Source organism: Leuciscus leuciscus, assembly GCF_965113295.1.
Source record: "Leuciscus leuciscus genome assembly, chromosome: 21".
NCBI classification, from domain to species: domain Eukaryota; kingdom Metazoa; phylum Chordata; class Actinopteri; order Cypriniformes; family Leuciscidae; genus Leuciscus; species Leuciscus leuciscus.
In genome coordinates, this window is record NC_138745.1 from 21,505,212 (window position 1) to 21,527,860 (window position 22,649).

At 36.3% G+C, this 22,649-nt stretch overlaps 1 protein-coding gene across 2 annotated transcripts in view; it reads right to left on the bottom strand.

Moving 5' to 3' along the window:
- The window catches only part of thrab (thyroid hormone receptor alpha b), a 168,024-nt gene that overhangs the window by 65,350 nt on the left and 80,025 nt on the right, over positions 1 to 22,649 (bottom strand). The window contains exon 2 of one of the 2 annotated variants that reach the window (XM_082151064.1): positions 22,340 to 22,414. The gene's annotated coding sequence lies outside the window, so the exon portion shown is untranslated. Of the gene's footprint in view, positions 1 to 19,488; positions 20,413 to 22,339; positions 22,415 to 22,649 lie in introns of those variants that run through there. The other variant, XM_082151065.1, reaches the window with a different exon arrangement.

Sequence of the window (22,649 nt, forward strand, 5' to 3'; positions counted from 1 at the left end):
AATGAAATCAATAGTCATGTCATTCCAAACCCATGACTTTCTTCCATGAATCATACAATATAAAGTGGGATAATTCACCCAAAAATGAAAATTCAAAAGAAGTTTTTTGTTTAGTCCATACCTACATGTTTGGCAACCAGCATTCTTCAAAATATCCTCTTTTGGGTTACAAAAAAGAAAGGTTCAGATTCAGAACAATGTGAGGGTGAGTAGTGTTATGACAGAATGTTCATTTTTAAACTCTTTTATTTAATATCTGTTAGTTAATCTACTGAAGGGCTATGTTTAGAATCCACATAAGAAACAAGTCTAATCATGTCTGATGTGGTGGTGATGATGCAGCCAAATTTTTCAAGGCTTCCTTAAATTATTTGACCAGTCATTCAGACAACTTAAACTGTATAGTTTTACACATCCCTACATCCTTGATCTTTTATGGTCCTTTGGAGCTTTAGTTTACAGCCTTCGATCACTGTATGGCGTCAAACAGCGTCAACAGCGTCAAACTTCTCATTTTGTGTTCCACAGAAGAAAGAGTCATATGGGTTGGTACAAATGAGGGGGAATAAATGATCACTTTTTTCACTTTTGGGTGAAGTTTGGGGTCGGTAAGATTCTGACCAAGGCTGCATTTTTCTTGCATAAAAAATATAGTATCAGTATTATTACAATTTAAAATAACGGTTTTCTATTTTAATATATTTTTAAAATGCCATTTATTCTTGGGAAAACAAAACAGATTTTTTTGGTAGCCATTACTCAGAGTCACATGATCACTTATTCTGTTTTGGAATTCAGTTAATATTTCTTATTATTATCAATGTTGAAAACAGTTGTGATGTTTAACTCTTTCCTCGGCAGCATAAAAAAAAAAGAAGAAGAAAAAAAAGCCAGCCACCGCCAGCATTTTTGATCATTTTCACACTATTTACATTGCCCCCAGAATAGTTTGTTGAATGAATATCTGAACATGCAATATATCAAAAGAATAAACAGACCCTTATTGCTTATTGCATTCCTTTTATCAACACTTGAATGTGGGTAAGTTTAATAAAAAAAGCAACATGTTGAGCAAAAAGCTGAGAAAATCGTTTTTGTCCAAGACTACGTCCGAATCGGATTCAAAACGATGATCAAAACATAGATGGAGTAGATCGAGTCCATCAACACCCCTAAAGCTTGCACAGCATAACTCTTCCTGGGTCGACATTTCATTCGGTAACGTTAGGCAGTTTTGATTTATATGCTGTTTAATGTTGATGATCGCGTTATTTTACATATGCCTCTGCTTATATCGCTTGTTTCTGCCTCTTCTTCACATGTGTTTTGATCAGGAGATTCAGCAATCTTTCACAAGATGCCCAATAGCACCCCCTACCGTATAACAGTAAAAACACGGAAAGCCGGAAATTTCAGTCAATGGTGGAGAATCGTTGTCTCTTAAATGACAGAAATTTCCGTCAATGTTGGGGAAAGAGTTCATATGTTTGTGGAAAACACAATTTCTTTCAAAAGAAAATCAGACCCCAAAATGTTGAGTGGTAGTGCATATTACTAGAAGAACCTGATAACAACCTTGCGTTTGGCTCATTTGGCATGATTTTAGTGAATCAAATGATCTGTGCTGTCCCCTTAACCTTCAGTAACACAGAATACAATTCAGTCAACCTTATGCATACAAACTCCCTAAGCTTCTGTAATGGTGATTGAGGCAGTGAAACTCTATAGCTGTATAGAGAGCATTTTAACAGACATCAAACACACACACACACACATACAAACAAAACCACCTGTTTCAGCTGCATGAGGTCTCCACATATGACCCTGCTCCATGTCTCCATGCAAGGGCTAATCACATTGTGCCGTAAATGCAATTATGTACCTCATTAAGCATATCCCAAGAGTCATTAGGGATTAACTAATATCCATACGGTTTGCCTCGCAGTTACACGCATATCTGCGTTATGAATTTAGCCCCCTACCCATCTCCACTCCAGGCATGGCCTCCCAGAGGTGAGGTCAGCGACCTTATGAGAGGAACACAGAGGCATATTTTCACTTAATTGGGTATTGTGGATTTAATTAAATCGCATTGAGAGGGAAATTTCAAGGTGGCACTGAGCCTGCGGACTCAACCTGAACAGCCAGACAGGACGGCCGCTCACGCTTCGTGCTCTGCCAAGGATGTGCTTATCACCCTCCCTCTATCTATAGCTTCTTTATCTTCTTTATAGCCTTATACCATCCTTAAAGCACTCTCACTCGCCTTCTTTGTTTATCTTCGTCTCAGCCGCACACACACACAATGCTGATGAGCTCACAGTATGTGTATATACACTCTTTCAGTATATAGGCTATATGTCGAGACTAGATGGCAAAAACGACAGGTAAAATAAAAGCCAAGTTAACATACCACAGTCATGCCCTGTGCCTAAGCCCTACATACACATATAAATGGAAGTGCAATTAGAAGAACTGCAAATCTAATCCATGATATATTGATTATTAAAAATAAATAAATCAAATATCAATGTGCTAAGAAAAGCCACCAAATGAAAATAATAAAACCGTACTTTTTTTGTGGCAGATGAGAGACTTGATTCGTATTTCTAGAATTCTTTTTAATTACTGCTCAGTGTACACGTGTATAAAATTACACTTTTTTCTAAATAAAAATAAATGTTTTTATTAGCAAGTTAATTATAATATTTAAAATGATTTTAATTTAAAATTAACAAGATTTTTTTTAAAAAAAATTTTTAAACATGCTTTCCTTTTTTACAGAATTTATATTATAAGTCATACATACATTTAGCAATAAATAATGTTTTTGAAAGAAGTCTCCTATACTCACCCAAGCTGCATTTATTTGATCAATGATAATAAGATTTTTTTTTAATTATTATTATTAATGTTGAAAAAGATTGTGCTGCTTAATATTTTAGTGGAAACCATGATACATTTTTTTCAGAATTCTCTGATGAATAGAGTTCAAAAGAACAGCATTTATTTGAATCAGAAATTCTTTTTTAATATTATAAATGTTTGTGCAATCAGTTTTAATCCATTTAATAAATTTTTGCTTAAAGCTGCAGTACGTAGTTTTTCCTCTTTGTCGCCATCTCTGTTCGAAATCTGCAATTGCAGTTATTTGCTGAATTATCAACTTTACGTGGGTTGTGCCTCAGCACGGCACAGCGCGGATGAATCCAATATTTTGAGGAGAATGTGCAGCTGTCAGTCACTGCGCGGTGTGGATACTGTCATTCAGAATCACAGATTCTACTTTTTGGAAGTATGACCAACATAAGAATTTTCACCGGAAAATGTCATCTGAAAGAGTAAAGTAACATCCACTTTTGTTCTGAACAACTAAGGGGAAAAAAGCATTGCAGTAAACTGCGCTGATTAAATCTAACGATCGCTTATCATATCACGTCAAACCGTGCAAATTATACTTTGTTCTCAAATTGTAAATGTTAACAACATCAGCATTGCGTGACTACATTTAATGCCCTTCCGGTATTTATCCTTGTTTTCGCATGGGCGCATGTGGCACTGAGTCTCTTTTTTTCTCCCAAGTTCGAAGTCTTTCACGTTTTACAGCGGGTGAATCTCCTGGTAATTGTCGTTTGAACCTTTCTGGATCCGCCATCGAATTGATAAGTTTAATTATATCAAGTGCTGCGAAAAAAGGCTATAAATCTCCACCTCCAACACCCTCACACGCAATATAGCCTACTAGCCGAGACATCTTCTTTATGTGTACAGATGTGACGTAATGATGCAAAGACATGCTCGAATTTCCCGCAGAAATCCACCAGTACCACTGGAATAAAAAACATTATTACAAGCTTACCATTTTGAATCGAGTTAAGGCAAGCAGATAGTTTTGAACACTGGATGGTTATGTACTTGCTCAAAAAATTATTTTGGATATTTTTTAACCCAGAAAAAAGCTACGGACTGCAGCTTTAAGTTTCTCTGAAAAGTGGATCTTTAAAAATATTTGAACGATGCTGGGGTAAAAGTGGATCTTTTTTTAGAAAGACCATTTAGTCAAATATTGGGAGAATTAGCTGTAAGGCGATTTAGCAATTAGCTTGATCATGACTGGGAGGTGGTTGGAATATGGCGAGACTGCAAAAAGGGCAGAGTAAACTCTAAAATATGTCCAACACACAGAAGAATCGTTTCAGAAGGAAACGAAGGTAGTGTGATAAGCGGTGATTTATAGCGGTTTAAAGTGGCGGGTCTGCGCTCTGAGGTAGTGCAGTATGGGAAAACCCTAAAACGTTTGAACACCCTGAGGATTGAACCCTTAGAAGAAGGGTATCAATGGAATTATATAGGAGCTAAAATCACATGCATTCTGATTTTGACAATGAAGCTGTTCAATATTTGAGGAGACTGATCTGAGTTAAATACCACTGTCATTAATTTGTCTACATGTTTACACTATTAGGCATTCCAAATGGCTCTGATGGCTCTTGAATGCACTTTCCTGAACTCCAGAAAATACATGTTAAAAATGTCCTAATGGGAAGGACCGGTTACCAGTGTGCATGAGGTAATTTCTCAAAGACAGGTAAGATCCTCTTTTGGCTAAGTGGAGGGCAACCTAAGGCAGGGGGACACCACCACTGGGCACCTACTCTGAAGGGAGGTGTGTTTATGTGAGATGGGTATGGTTGAGCGGGTGTTTGTTAGGCCAACAGCATCATTGAGGGTTACATCAGTCTGCCCAAAAATGTGAGCAGACATTTTTCCATGCCTCCAGGCTCTCCATGCCTGTTCACCAGAAACCACATTCCTTGGATGGCTTGTATTTCATTGTGACAAGTGTCATAACTTCATGTAACTATAACAGGGAACACCCTGATGAAAGGAGATTATTCAGAGGAAAGGAGTATTCAAGAACTAGCTGAGGGTGATTGTCATTCATTCTGTGGAGGCCATAACAAAGATTATTAATTTATTTTAGAAACATGATGTTGGTTGCCTTATGGACAAAATTGTCTAAAAGTTTTAGATCCTGAATCCGTGATGGCTGTGTGATACTGAATTAATATGTCTAGCATAGTTTTCACTTTTGCAGATCATTAAACATGGCATTGAATAATTCCAAGACATCACTTTTGCTAATTCAAAAGAAGTCTGGATAACGGGGGATAAATTAATTCACCATTTAAACTAAAGATAACTTTAGAAATGTTCCTTTGATGACAAATGGATAGAACCGAGAATAGGACACACAGAGTGAAATTTTATACACTACTTACAAAACAGAACCTCACAAACAATGAACATCCGCGTACTGATTTACAACCCCAAGGGATAGGATCCTTTAACATAAACGTTTGTTTTAGTTTGTTGTTTTGGCCAGGAACTGGAGGAGTTAAGTACTTAATGAGTTCAGGCACTGGTCGAAGAAATGATTAGTTTTTCCTTTCTTAAATGATTGGGGTTCATTTTAAATGCTTACACATAGACGTTAAATGACACATAGTATGCGAGAACATAACATTTGTTATTTGTTTTGATATGTTTTTTTTCTCCTCTTCTTTCTATTCTTCTGTCCTTTATGTCTATTTTGTGGTATGCTATTTCTCATCACTGTCAATTTCAATAGGGTCGCAACCTGGGAATAATGGTGTGGAACTGACTGTCGTAGTTCCAGTGGAGGGACTGAAGACTAAAAATGTACTGTTTAATGTTGTTTTTTAGTATTATTTTTCTTTATTCATTTTCATAAAAATGTCATAATGTATTTTGTGAAGTCAGAGTATGTTTGTACATGTGTGCTGATGAGAGATATGGGATGAGCTATATTTTGCTTAGAGGTATGTGTGCAATGCAACGTTCATTGAGAAGAGATGATCCACTAATTATGATACTTCAGTTGGTATGTTCTTTACAAGGAAAAGAATGTTTCAACTGATGCAAATGTACCACAAATGTATACAATGAGAAATAGTTTCTTAATATGGAAAGTGGATTGTACCATGTGTAAGCATGAGGTATACGTTCCATTTTTAAACATAAGCAACATGTTTTTCTACCTTACAAGGAAGTTGTACGTCCCACAGTGGTGTATATAAGCTCAATCTTACTGTACCACCTCAGAGAAACATAAAGGCATGACAGGGTGAAGGAGAAACATAGAGGCATGAGGAAATGGAGAAATGGGGAACAGAGAAATCTGGAATGAAGACCTCTTCACCTATAGCCTTATTCTGCTATGCCTGTTTCTCTCTGTCTGACACATGTATACAATAATAAATAGATATCTCTTGGCAAAAGTAACTGGTGTAGCTTCTGTGATTCAACCATAACTGGGGAAAGCATGATTTTAAAATCTACACAAGTGCTGTGAGAAAAGGCTATAAATCTCCACCTCCAACATCCTCAAACGAAACATAGCCTACTAGCTGAGACAACTTCTTTATGTGTACAGATGTGACAATGACGCAAAGACATGCTCGAATTTCCCACGGAAATCAACCAGTACCACTGGAATTAAAAACATTATTACAAGCTTACCGTTTTGAATCGAGCTAAGGCAAGCAGATCGTTTTGAACACTGGCTGGTTATGTACTTGCTATAAAAATTATTTTTGGATAATTTTAATCCAACAGTGTTACGGAATGCAGCTTTAATAAAAGCATTAAATTATTACTAAAGCAGTAATAAAGCATTTAAAACTTCAAATAAAAAAAAATACTCATGCTTTTAATATAATCTTAATTTATTATTAATACACAATTTTAATTAAATATACTTATATTAGTATAATATTATAAAATATCAGCATGTTATAATTATAATATTTTCTTTGAACATTTATTTTAAAATATTTTATTTTAGAATTTAATTTAATTGTACAAAATTAACATGTTAAACTGACACCAATATTAAAGAACAAGAAGAAACTCTCTCTACATCTCAAAGCGTGTAAATCATTCATGTGGCTCTGCTCACATTTCGATGATTAACCAGTTGTTGTACTTTTTCCCATTTCCTTCATAATAAAAGAAAATAGCATTATGAAATCTAGTATAGATATCACCTTCTGAGCCACAGAGTCAACCCCATTAAATCAATTTCCCCTAATCTGAGTAAAGCTGGCCCGGAGCAGGAAATACTTACTACAGCACAGGCCAGGGAGAAAGAACCATTGTGCTGTGATGCAAAGCCTGCGCTGAAGAGGATCTGATTAGCAAAGTGCTGCTCCTTTGGGAGCACCGCCAGCTTCGCTCTGCCGTGTTCTGCCCAGACAAACACCACTCCATCTGGCAGCAGACAGACTGCTCGCGGGCCACACCGGGGGAAGAGACCAGGGCAGAAGCACCTTACTGCAAGACTGAGGAGCCAGAATATATAGCCACTCTCACTTACACAAGAAAACACACAGGTGTGCCAGTGAGAGTGCATGGGCAAAAAGTTAAAGACCATTGGTAAATAGTTAAATAGGCCACTGGTAATAACACTTTACAATATGGTTCCATTTATTTACATACTGTAGGGTAACGATATTAGTTAACATGAACTAACAATGAAAAATACTTCTAAAGTACCTAATAATTATAGTTATTACACGGCTCTGTGGAATACTTGATTCTAATTGGTCAATTGAGCCATCCAGCGGTATGTTATTCCCCGATAACTACCGGTAAGAACTGTTAACACAGGCTCGTCCGGGTAACTAAAGCAGGGCTCGCAAAATCGCCTGCCCGTCGTCCCGGGGCTATATTGTTTTCCATTCGGGCTACCAAAATGCATAACCGGCCTGCCCGACGGGCTATCTGAAATACTGTTCGCTTCAGTCTTGTTATAATCAGATTCAGCGCGTTCTTCATCTTCAATCCGCAGCAGCGCCGAGCAGAGCACACGTCAGAAACAGAGGACAGGGTGTGTGTGTTCGTGTGTTCATCTGAGTCTCATTGGTCTGTCAATGTCAGAATATTTGAGATGACCAATCAAATCAAAGTAGGCGGGCTTTATATACACAGAAGCTTCTGAGCGCGAATTTGAGCAGAGAGCGACTCGCTTCAGTTTACGGTCAAGTGCGAGATAAGATGTAAGTAGCTAAACTAAACATTTCATATTTGACAGTTTTTTTTAGGTCATAAATGTGAAACGAATGACAAAAATGATCAGACAATCGAATATACTTTTGTCGAATTTCGCCATTTTGAACTGAAAATAGGCCTATGTAACGTGACTAATAATTAGTTTGCTGTCATTGTGAGGGAACATTAACAGAGCATTAACAAAGCCGTTTTCATGTTGGGCACAAGATTAATAATGAATGTGTACATGTTGAGAATTAATATACAATTTGTAGCCTTCAGTAAATTAAGTTCAGCTTTAGGAGGGGAAGAGACAGGGCAAGATGAGGAGACTGAGAGAAAAAGAAAGAGTGATGGATAAGTGAGAGCAGGTATTGTAATGTAATGTACTTTATTTATATAGCACCTTCCATCGACCGATAGGTGAACCAAGGTGCTTTACAACAGATTAAACAACAATGTAAAACAACACACCGAAAAACAAGTACAGTAATAGATAAGAGAATAAAAAACTAAAGTAAAAAATGAAAATAAATATAAAAGTATAAAAGTGCCACCATACTACTGGGTACTAAAAGCCATTTTAAAAAGATGCGTTTTAAGTCTTGATTTAAAAAAAAAAAAAGTAGATTATTGACAAATAATCTACTGCCCACTGACGTTGTTTTAAAGCTATTTCTTATCCTTTTTTGGCCTTAAAATGTCTTGAAATGGACATATTATATACAAAATGTAACCCACTAATAACCTTAAATGTAGGACCTCTTTGATTATAAAGCCCTGTCTACGGCCCTGTATTAGGAATAAGATCAATAATGAATGTGTACATACTGTGAATGAATTTAATAAACTTAGGCTACCTAGCTTTCCTAGTAGCTTTCAGTAAATTAATGTGTCTGAGAAAATGATTCATAAATCAACCTATCAGATGACCCTATGTTTACTTCACTGACAGACAAAAATGAAAAGCCTATATCAGTCAAAGCTCAGCTTTAGGAGGGGAAGACAAAGAGAATAGGAGTGTGACGCTGATGAGGAGAGAAAAATAATCAGCTGCCCACTTACATGGTTTTAAAGCTATTGTTATCCATTTTTTTTGGCCTTCAAAACATCTTAAAATGCACATATGTAGATCAGAGAAATAAACATTTTTCTCGGGGGTGCCCCCGAACCACCCTGACTGAGTATGAGTGAGTATTATACCCTAAACTAAAGTGTTACTTTAAAAAAAAAAAAGATCATACCCTCATTGGGGGCTGAGCCACAGACATGACTGATTCATGTTCCATACTTGTCACACACATTTCAGTTCAGTTAGGACCAGATGCATATTTGTTGATATTTTGTTTTGTGATTCATTGTTTTGACTCCTAACCAATTTACTACATTGAAAATTTTCTTTTTATCTGGGCTAGTAAAATTCATTTCGGGCTACCAAAATCTGAAGAGTGCCTGCCCGGAGGGCTACCAGCGATTTAGAAATTTTAAGAGCCCTGTAAAGGCTGCGCTTTACGCTTGCTAAGAAAGTTTTTTCCTTATAGAAGTTTTGCATTTGGTGAGCTAATAAAATATTAAAACTCAAATCAATATATTTTGTTTGCAGTTATTTAATTATGTCATCCGGTACTGCGGACTGGCTCTCTCGTTTCATACAAATGCAGCTGCTGCCATTTTGCGATGATTGTTTCGTACACTGTAACGGATTATAAGGTAACAAACAGGTATGATTTTAAAACAGCTTAATCTCAAATTAATATCTCTTATCCCCATAATTATTTATGTGGTGAAATACCATGTAATAAGTGGAATGACTGTAAAGTATACCTTAATGTCCATCTAGTTTGAATTTGTCGCTTGCTAGCTTCTCCGCAGAAACTTTGTGTTTAGAGAGCTAATAAAATATTTAGTCTCAGATCATTATTTCATGTCTAATTATTAACTTATGTGGCAAGTAGCCGTGTAATAAGCAGGAGAATGTACATCCAGCTGGTTGTTATCGCGGAATAAAACCCGACAGGGTGATCAGGGTTTTTTCTGCAATAACAATGTACATTATCCCTTACTTAATGTTAATCAGCATTTACTAATACATTATTAAAATCCAAAGATGTATCTGTTCATATTTAATGGACATGAGCTAACATGAACTTAACAATGAACAATTGTATTTTTATTAATTAACATTAACAAAGATGAATAAATACTGTAATAAATATATTGTTCATTTTTAGTTCATGTTAGTTAATGCATAATGCATAAAGTTAGTTAATAGTTAATGAACCTTATTGTAAAGTGTTACCACTTAAATATATTTAAGATATAAAATAAAAATATATTTATCATACTGGAAAACAAGAAAAAATACTGAAGAAAATGTTGTTTTGCAGTGTGAGCAAGACAACTGTAAAGGTGTGACAATAACCATTTTTAAAAAACAAGATGTCGCTCTCTTACACCCCTCAAAGTCAATGGAAGTTGATACGTAAACAATAAAAAGGAGTTATCAGCACAGTATCCGTTACACACTGGTAATTGGAGCAGCACGCACCTTCTTGTTTCTAATTTCAGTGCACAGATACACATTTAATGCACTACTAGTAAAAAAAATAAAAAAAAGCGTTCATTGAAAAAACTTGCACACCCCTAAACACTCCCATTAAAACTTTCACATGTGCACAGAGGGGAAGTCCCCTCTTTCCTGCGGCATAGTGGTTTCATATCCTGCTTTGTTGCCACAGCAACAGAAGGTTCACTTTTGGTTTAGCTTTTGATCTTTGACCGAGGTAGCGTGTAGCACCAGAACATTTCTGAAAAACCCCAACTGTCCAAAGGCAAGTACTGAGTCAGAGACCTTTTCCTCTTTCAAAACAACATGGTCTCGTATACCTAGGACAGTTCAAAACATCCCTTGACTATTAACCCTGTAAAAAAAAAAAATAGAGCAGCTTGTTGAAACTTTAGACAATATAATATAATATAATATAAAACAGAGCCACCTGAATTTCGGATTGGGAGCCCTTCTGCCTGCGAGAGTTCTCAACAACTTTTGAACGCTTTTCTGATGTAAATTCGGGACTTCGCGCATTCCTTCTCATTTTCCCTTTTCTTTGTTTATTTTTCATCGGAACGTCGTCTCTTTGGTCGTGTGTCGGACATATCAAAATTCTCAAGAATATACATTTTTAGTTTGTTTTTCTTGCCGTTTGTGGAGCCTGGGCTGTCTACAGAGACCGCATTGCTTTACAGTGTGTTCAGGGGACAGGCAGCTAGCGGATAGTGAGGAGATGTTTGCTATATGTGAAAAAAAAAAATGTTTGGCCTAAAAAAACGTGTGACATCGCTTAGAGCACCTTTAATTTAGTAAGCTTTTTTTAATAAAAATTTGTATGTAATTAAAAATTTTATCATTTAAAAATATTAGATCGTATTAGACGAAAATGTGCTTCAGTTTTCATTAACTGAAACTAGACTAAAATGCCAAGACGTCTGGATTAGGCTTTAGTAAAATTAGGACATTTAAGTCACTTTTTTGTTTGTTTTGTTTTTATTTTATTTTTTTAACTACATTTTAGTCTAGTCTTTTTTTTGTCAACGATATTCCATTGCTATAGGCTGAGTTATTAATTAATGACACTGGTGTCGTCTCATCTTAGTCATGGAAAAAAAGTCGTCAACGAATATTTTTCATCATAGATTTCGTTAACGAAATGAACACTAACATGAACCACAACCTAAAGGTGGACATTTTTACAATTATATTAAAAGGCTTTTTAAAAAAAGTATTAACGATCAATCAGAGGTCCGAAGGCATGTAAAAGATTATGTGTAACCGCATGGCTGATTTTCTCTTCTGATCCTGCAGCCGATGAGATTGCTTGCTCAACATTTAAATAGTCTGGTTCAGTGTTTGCTAAAGACTAGTCCTGCAGCAGGTTATCAGAGATCCTTTGAAACCCTCCACCTCCACCTGCCCAGATCTGCTATGAGATTTATGTATGTCTACTGATGCAGTAGCAGCTTATATGCTCACAGCAGGGTGTCAGTGAATCTATTGGCAGTAGCATCAATAATCAACAGCAGCATAGCAGATCGAGTCTGCCAAGACCAAATACATTAACACTGCCATATTTATTAACATACTAAAACTATTTTGAAAGTTGTCATGATTTAAAATACCTGCGCAGACACTATATATACCTTACATAATATACAGTAAATAGACACTTATACGAGGCAGGATCGCACAGGTCTCATCAAGTCTTCTTCAACAAGCTCAAAACTATGTGACCTAAAAATTCTTGTCGCTCCACTTGCATCACAACACCATCTATAAGGTCTAGACACTATTAAACAACCACTCATCTAGTTATACTATACGCCACACATTCCATGGTTAAATCCATTTATGTTTTGTTTAATTAAGCAAGAAGATGATATTACCTTGGGATATGATCCAGCTTAGCAAACAGTAAGAATTAACATTTCAACTCAGGAAGGAACTTATAACTCAGGAAGGAATTCAGGCTCCATAGCTCCCGAGACCTGTCTGGTAACATGTTTGTGGGGTTGAACAACTCTTATGGCGATGTTTACGTTAAATAAGCATTTGCAAAACTAATAGCACATGAAGCAGAGTGAAATGAAAAGCATTTGTTGAGTGAGAATCTAGCCACCGCTGTTCTTAAGGCCATGTAAGGAAATGGAGGCAGGGTAAGACACCACTGACTGGCTTAATTGTCTTCCTGCTGTTGGTATTTCATCTGGGTTAAAGTTGAAAGCTATCATGAACTGGTTGGAATTTCAGCTTTGCTCTTATCCGACGACCCTAATCCCTCCCTACAGGAACTGCATCCGTACGGTTGGGGTGAGGTGGAAACACCTGTACAGGTGACACTGATAATGGTCATAATCAGCAAAAGGCATTTGAGAGAGAAATGGGAGAGAGTAGAACAGGGACCAATGGCCAAACAGTGGTGGAAAATGTCAAATGAGATAATACAGTTTATACTACATTAGACAGTGAGTAAAAAAAGTCAAAAATGAAAATATATTTACAAGGTGGCTAATCCAAACAAGTTAGTGTATATTAGGGGTTGCACAGACTGTCGACTTTAATGCTCTGCCATGACACTTTAAGCTTGACGCCGACTAGTCGCTGATCGTGGCCTATAGATGGCGCAACAGGATATGAAATCTTTGAAGTCCACTTTTACGCTCTGTTTCCAACAGTTAAAATGACAAAATATATATATTAGATATGCGGTCACTATAAAGTATATTTAAACTGATTTTTATTTTATTTTAAATATATTAGTTCAATATCTAGTCAAAACACATAATTCAATATCTCTACCATTAGCCTGAGCATTTTGGTCATTCTGCCTACTCCTTGGGGATAGGATGCTATCATGGAGTATCAGTGTGAGAGATTCATAATCAAACTAATTAGCTGATTAAACAACATAGTAATGTGTTTCAGAGAGGCAGGAGGCTCTGTGTGCTAATCTGCCTCCTCCTCTTTCCTAACTTCACCACAAACAGAGAGGATGTAGCAAAACAAACACACTTGCATTTTCCTTTTAAATAGTGCAAATGTTTGTCTCACTACACATCTGGCAAAATGAACAACACTTAACACATTAACAACATTAAAAATGTCAATTCAATCCACCATATCCTCTTGAACTATAATGTATCAAAATGTAAATAGGCCGATTAGAATATTGTCACATGTAATTGTGATGTTATTCAACATTGCTGGCACTGTGCTACTACATTTGGTAAAGTCTCTTGGATTATTTTTAACAGATGTCACAAACTACAAAATGAACCTCTCAGGGGGAAAAACAGTAAGTCATTCTGCTTCAAAACGTAGAACATGCCATATTATTCCCATCTGTGGATTAATATCTTCTGATGTCCAGCCATTCGTATTAGTCTTCTTTATGCGTTTGGGTGGAAATACCCAAGTTGTGTTTAAGAGAGGTCGATATTGCTCAGTATTTTGAATAAGAGCTCAACATTTATGGTGACTACCTTTACCATGTCAGGCTTCATCAGTTATTTAGCTCTAAATAGAAGCGGAATATCTGGATATTTACAATGTGCATTTAAATGTGTTACTCTGGGAATATAAAAGGAAAAATGTCACAACATCATAGCTCAACAATAAAGATGACAGGGATGGATTAAGAGTTTCGGCCAGTTGACAGATGTGTGGTGTTCAATAAATCTTACATTTGTTGACCTTATATACATGGTTTTATACCTTGCTTACTTAAAAATGTGCTTATCTGTGATGTACTGCAGTGCACATTATCAAAGTAACGTTGTTAGATGGCTGACATAGATTTGAGAGCAATGTGACTTCATCAGTAATGTTTTGCATCATATCTCCTCACTGTCCAACAAGCATGTTTATAATTTAATATTTTTACAAATTTCTAATTTACATTACAGCTATATAATTTCCAATTACAGACAAGCAAATGGGCCAATCCCGATACCTGTTGCCGATTGTTTTTTTTTTCTTTTCTGCATTTTAATCATGATCCCAAAAAAACTGCTACACGAGCACGTACATGTAACATGAGTAGTTGTTTTTTATTTCAAGATTTAGAGCAAAAACAACATGGTCTGACTTGAGCTGTGTAAAATTATGCTACATAAAACATACCTGCACGTAACAGCGGATAGAATGGATGAAAATGTAAATTCACTCTCTGTCAGTAGGTGGCGCTTATGGAATAACAGCAATATAGACTTTTTTTTGGTTACAGCAGTACATTATAAACACTACTTTAATAGGCAATATACGGAGGTAAGAGGAAAAGGAAATGCCATCGAAAGATTTCTGAAAACAGTCAGTTCCCTTCAGAGATGCATTCATATAAACCCCCGACCCCAATAAAGGGCTATAGACTAACCTTTGAGAGCAGTAGCACCGGTGCCACTAAGTTCTGGTGGGAACCACCATTTGATCTGGAAGCAAAGGGGTGGGGGGATTTTTAATCATAAATCATAAAATTACAATTTAGTTATTACTATATTACTATTGTTTTGCATTAATACGTACAGTAACTAATAACACTACGTTTACTTCTTGGAAATGCACAGAGGACAGTAAAGCACTGTTTGAGTTACGATGCAGATAAAATTAACTTATATTAACAACAACAACAACAACAACAAATGTATAGGGAGAAATGTTTTTTTGTTAGTTTTTGTTGGTCATCATTTAAAAAAAACACATTAAATCCATGCTGAATGTTGGTGATGTGTGAACTTAAAAGCCTTCTCGATCTTGTTTGTTCATGGCACAATGCTTCTCCTGGTTTCCACGTCAGCGCAGACCTGATATCTATGGTTTATAATAGAGAATTCTGCGCTGAATTTGAATGCTTCTCACTAGATCTTGCAACAATGTTATTAATACTGCGGTGAATTCAAACACCTTCTCTCTGGATCTCCAAGCACTGTGGAAACAGTGTTACGCGTTTTAAGGCGTTTGCCATTTGATGTTTTTCATGCAATACGGTCTTTTACAGAACAATAAAAATTAGCAGGTCTTACCAGTGCGACCGGCAAAGAAAAAAGGTAGCAAAATGTGACCATTTGGTCACAGTCTGGAGACCTGCCATTGAATATTGAATATTTTTCTTCCAAAATGTTGAGTATAGCGAACAGTGAGCTTGCTGTGCCTGTACTATTTTCTCTGCTAGCACATCAGTGCTCTCCTCTTTTCGTCCATCTTCAGTGTGTCACGTCTCTGGTCTGTGTTAACGCCATGTTTACAGACTTCGCAATATTTGACATTTTAGGAAATTGTTGCAATGAAGTTTGTGCGGAACAGAGATAAAGCCTAAATTAAAAAAATTAAAAAACAGTATGTGTTTGGAGCAAAAACCAGCCGATTACGATTTATATCCAGTCGACCGTGCATCTCTAATAAAAATACATTGCTAAATCTATTTTATCTTTTTGTTTTTCAGCGGTAGGGCACCTGAAAATGTGAAATCATCAGGAAAAAAGAACAACGCTGACCTGTACAATTGAGCCCTGATTCCTGAAGAATTATATTGTTTTCATGATTCATACTTCTACTTTGGAAATTCAAAATGACCATAGAAATCCTTACAAATACAGAGCACCTCAAACTGTTAAAAGAGCAGGTTTTTTGAGTTTGTGAAAAACATAGGCAGCAACAGTTTAATTAACAAGATTGAGCAGATGAACACAAAAAACAGACTGTCGTGAACCTCCCTGTCTGTGTGCGTCCCATGCTGTGAGCTCCCCAGGAAGTCTCCACATCCATGTCTAATCCACTTTTAAACTAAACAGAGAGGAAGTTCCTCTCTCTCTCTCTCTCTCTCTCTCTCTCTCTCTCTCTCTCTCTCTCTCTCTCTCTCTCTCTCTCTCTCTCTCTCTCTCTCTCTCTCTCTCTCTCTCTCTCTCTCTCTCTCTCTCTCTCTCTCTCTCTCTCTCTCTCTCTCTCTCTCTCTCTCTCTCTCTCTCTCACACACACACACACACACACACACACACACACACAAACCTACAGGCTATGGAAATTCAAACACACTGTACATAAATGCAAACTTATTTAAGGTTGGTTACGCACATATGAGTCACATTTTACACGCTCACCCAAAGGGCAAAAACCACACTTTCAAGCAGGCAACTGCTTTCATGTGTATGAAAAATAATGTATGTTCCCCTTGGAGGTGGACTAGTGACTTTCCTTTTCATAATGAAGCTTATTAGACACCTGGAGAGGGGCATAAGAGCTATTCACACTGAAACTACCCTGGGCGGTAACATTTGAGCCTATTAAATTAACCATATGACATTTAAAATATGGATCTGGGGATTTATAATGACAAGGCCAGTTAAAATTTAGAGCAAGCAATTCATATCAGCACAACAACGTGGATAGCAAACCAGCGTGAAATCTCGGCTTTCCATGACACAAATAGCTCAGGGCTGACAGAGTTGCCATGATCATGAGCAAACAGGCAGACCTACATTTTAGAAATCTGGTTTTACATTTGAAAACAAACTTGTGTCACCCATGGAAAGCCACACTCAACATTCAGCGATCATATGGAGAGTACTTTCTCGATCTGGCAAGCTCTAATTTGATTGGCTGACTTTATGCAAGATCTAGAAGTCTTTTTCCACATGGAAACAAAATCATGTTTACAAGAAAGAGACTGATACAGCAAACTTTCTTCTTTTTTTTCAGTTAATAATTATGGTAACACTTTAGTTTAGGTCCAATTCTCACTATTAAAAAGTTGCTTATTAGCATGCATATTACTAGGATATTGGCTGTTTATTAGTACTTATAAAGCACATATTAGTGCCCTTATTCTGCATTGCCATATTCTTCATCCCTTAGTCCTACCCAACACCTAAACTGAACAACTACCTTTACTAACTATTATTAACAGTAATTATGAGTTTATTGGGGCAAAAGTTGTAGCTAATAGTAAGTTAATAGTGAGAATTGGACCCAAATCATAACATAATGAACATAATTATTTATGTTCCCTATGTTCCCTATGTTCAGGGCACTGAACATAATTATTTTATTTCAAATAACAAAAATGTTAAATTGTAGTTAACTATAATAACCATTAGGAGATCAAATCTTTGAAAGTTGAAAGTATGAGGTGCATGAGCAGAGCTGTATATTACACAGGATTACATCTGTCAAAATAATCTACTTACCGGTATTACCTTTGGACAAGCAGAAATCGTATTACATTTTCTACTATTTTCTCCAGTGTTTTCCGTTCAGATACTCTCACCCTAAACATCACTTAAAACTAAACAAATTGTAGGTGGTCATTTTATATGTTACTCAGATGGTCACTTCTGTCTAAGTGAGCATTTTTATTTTTATTTTTTTAAGAATAAGTTGCAACGAGGATATATACCTTTTGTTGTTTAGTCAAAGATTCGACTACATGAGACTAGCCTGTCCTAAAACTCTCAAATAAACATTTGTTAATGCTACAATGTAGGAGGGAAGTGTCAAGCAACGGGACACTTACTTTCCCCCTTGCTCTATTTACCTAATGTCCCAAATTAACAGGCTGTAGGAAAACCTGAGCAGCTTTGCAGTGAAGGAAAGCAAAAGAAACCGAGGTATGGGGGTGAGATTCAGTCTATGTGTTCTGTACAGACGGTCTATGGATCATTTTTTTCTTCCAGGAAACCATTCATTGATGCAGGAGTGGCATATTGCAGAGGTTAGAAAAATCAATGATGTGTGTAGAAGGTCTGCGCATACAAATCTGTGTCAAAAGCCAGAAACACTCTTGCACGTGTATGCTCTTGCACTCTGCACTGCTGCTTACTTTCGAGAAACGAGGGCCCCAGGACAGTACGTACTGTACTTTTCTTTCTGAACGCCTTGTATTTTTTTACATTTTACCTACTGTATAGGGGGATGGTACAAAAGTTTAGCCTGCCACTACAGAGTAAGGGTTCTTGAACAAGCCAGTGATCCAGGACGCATACAGGAATGGTTAAGGTATAGTGCACGAAAAAAAAATCCGGGTGGACTATTTTCTATGAGTGTAAATATTGGTTCTGACAGAGAGTTGACGTAATTACTAAGTTTATGCTTTAAAATTGCATAAATTAAGATTATGCAATTAATTATAATTTGATAATCTGATATCTGGTCAAAATTCAGTTTCTACATTTGATTATTTTGGTAGAATTCACAATTATTTTCATACTTCTTAATTATTATTTAATTTTTTTATTACTAAGCTAAAGACAAAAAAACTAATTTGGTGGATTATATGGACATATATATATATATGGACACAGTTGGACATGTTTGGACACAGTGAAAACAAAGCGGAGTGTCAGTAAATCAGTAAGTTCTGTGTGTCCACCAAAGCCTTATATATATATATATATATATATATATATATATATATATATATATATATATATATATATATATATATATATATATATATATATATATATATATATATATATATATACACACACACACACACACACACATATATATATATACATATGAAGAGTTCAGATGCAAAAGCCTCTAAGTGCCATCTGAAATTTTCTTCTAAAATTATCATTTTTATCAAGCTCGTATATTTAAGTTCAGTAATTTCACTTAAAAGCCAATGAAAATTGCATCTGAACTCTTCATATATACATATATATATATATATACATAGGCTTTGGTGGACACACAGAACTTACTGATTTACTGACACTCCGCTTTGTTTTCACTGTGTCCAAACTAGGCAATTTGTGAGATCTATATCCAATCTTAAGACCACTCTCATTTTGAAAGGAGGCAACTCAAGGAAAGAGACGGGGAGTCACGGAAAAGCAATATCCCACACAGATCTCACTGCTTACTTCACTTCCCCTCAGCGTGCTTGAAGTTCATCAGGCCTCGGTGGCGTCGCAGCAGGTGCAATTTATGAGGTGTTAAGAACGTTAGACTGTAACTGAAAAATAAATAAAAATACTGTAAACTCTAGCTCCCCCAATTCCCCTCTAACCCCAAAGCGTGAAGCCCTATAACACAGGTACAGGGCCTCTTACTCATTGAGAGTCCGCCAAAGAAAATGCATATCACATTTGGCTCTGGTTTCTTTTCTGCAACACCAATTTCAGAATTTCAAACAAAATAGAAAGAGAACACCACCACAGCTGTTCAGAAACATGTGTCATGTTTTGGATACTGATGCCCCAAACAGACTTTTCTAACTAGTTTAACCAGCAAGTTCCCTGATCAACCAGTGTCACCACTTCTGGGAAAGAGTTAGGGTTAGCCCACCCGCCAGACTATTAATACCAAAACAGCATAAACCAACAAGGTAAATCATTCTGGCCTAAGCTAGTGTTTTATGTAGGGAAAGTTCTGGAAACTTCACGGCTACCCATTAATTTGGCATCTGTATGCTACCCTGCTTTTCTAAATGTGTGCCTTGTTTTCGACAGTGATTTTTCAATTTAACCAAAACAGTTCACTTGGATTGTTTGGTTTTACCCTAAAAACTGGGGCATGTAGCATGAACCAGCGTATGTGAGCAGTCAACAAACCCATTAGTGTAGACTGGTTTGTTGGTAGCCTGTAAAATCAAACTTAGTATATATGATTTATATATGCCTAACTTGCATACACACAAATAAATAAATATGCACTACGAATCAAAAGTTTGGGGTCAGTAATATTTTTTATGTTTTTGAAATACATCTCTTATGTTCACCAAGGCTGCATTTATTTGATCCAATCTGGAGTAAAATTGTACTAGTGTAACATATATATTTAATACAATTTAAACTATTTTATAGAGATGCATTATATCAGCCACCATATCGGTATAGGACGATATTTGTTCATATTTAATGTTATTGTTATCAGCCCGAAATGTAGCCGATATATTAAAGCAGATAAATAATGGATTATTTCCTTCAGCTGAGACCCTTCAGAAGCACACTGTTCGCCATGATGGATTTGAATTGTATGAAATATGATTGGAATCACTTTTGAAAAAAGAAAATTCCATGTGCAACATGTGCTGCGCAAGTCTGTCATATAGGCTACATAAAATTATAATGAGAACATTATAATTGTGTGCTTGGGACATTGCTTTTAATGATGAGAATTTTATTTATTTTAGTAATCAGGCTCTCAAAAATTATTAAAAAAATTTGATTTAGATTTATCAGCCAATATACCGATTATCGGCTTTCAAATATAAAGAATTATCGGTTATATCAGTGGTATTATCAGTGCATCCCTAAGATTTCAAAATGTAATGGCAGCCATTACTGCAGTCTTCAGTTTCATATACTTCAGAAACCATTCTAATATGCTGATTTGGTGCTCAAGAAACATTTATTATTATTATCAATTTTGAAAATAGTTGTGCTGCTTAACAATTTTGTGGAAACTGATCAATATTTTTTTTTACGGTGCTCTCTCAAACATCTGTGCAACAGCAAACAGCTGGTATTATCTAGTCGACTTTTTCTTTTTTTTCTAAAGCCCTGGGACTAGTGCCAGGATTACACTGCAATTATACTTCATCTACAACAGCTGCCTGTGGGACAGTAGAGAGAGAGCAAGAAAGAGGAGTTCTGTTTTCATTTGTGACATAGCTAAGCTTCAGTAGAGGACGATCTAGCTGCAAACAGGTGTAGAAAACACCTCCTATTCTAAATGATACCGTAATTGTTTTTCAACATGAGAACCCAGCACAGGACATCTGTCATACTGGGATAACCTGCTGAAAAATGCATATCACACACTACATGAATACAAATCAAAGTTGGCAAGTGGGCTCAAAGGGTGTTGAATTCAATTTGGTGGTATTATAAACTCTTGTTGCTGGGAAGGGGCACATTTTTCAGCCAGATGTACAGTAGGCTGGAATTCAGAGAATGTGCGTCTCCTATTTCCTTCTTAAGAATGGCTAGACTAGATGCCATTTATACCAAGGCATTTTGAACACCAGGCCTCCACTCCCACAACTCTCATAAAAAAAATAAAAAAAATCACAAGAATACATTTTTTTCCCGAAGCCATCGCATTGACCCTATTTGGTAGCCAAGTTGAGCCAAGGAAGTCTCACAGAAGTAGACTACCGGTATATGTTACTCAGGGACACGATCTGCATGAAACATTTTGTGTCATTCTGAATCAGAAGCACATTTCGAGATTAATGTGTGATTTATGTTTCCTGTAATGGCACAGATTTTCATCAGCCATTACCCATTGATCCTTCAGAAATCATTTTATTATACGGATTTAGTGATAATTTTCTTTTCTTTTTTATAATTATCACAATTGAAATGGTTGTGCTGCTCAATTTTTTCTTGATGAATTTTTTTTCGTTTTTGTAGTTTTTTGTAGACTTTGCACTATTTTGATGAATAGAAAAGTTACATTTTTTTTACATTATAAATGTCTTTACTGTCAAAATAACTGACCCCAAACTTTTGAAAGGTAGTGTACATTAAAAATATTAAGACTAAATAACTGTTTAGGTAATATTGTGCATGTATTTAACAATATATATGTGAACAATTTCATACGAGTTTTAGCAAAGTAACAGATATGAAGGTAAATGGAATGAATTTTGTTTTATCAAAAACAACAAAACCCAAAGCAATCAAAAGTGGCCCATAGCAACTCATGTCTCTTTTTGATGGAGCGTGTCACAGTGCATATTCAGCTACTGAACAAGAGGGAACCTACCAGTGTCCTGTTGTGCTTTGTTTCTGGTTAATAATTTCCCCAAGCCTGAGACCACTGGAACTGTAGGCCGTCGTCCTGCAAGAAATCAAAAGAGGTTTGTTGAGAGGGGTTCAAATGCAGTAAATGGAAAACAAACAGGAAAGGCCATACAGCAGAAAACCTAACAAAAAAAAGCAACCGCCCTAGGCTTCTCTTCTTCTTCCCCTCTACTTCGCCTTGATGGGAAGCTAATCTCCCTCATCCCTATACCATCCCCACAGCGAACAGGCTGTTTACAGGAAAAACACAGAAAACTGTTAGCTAAGCACTG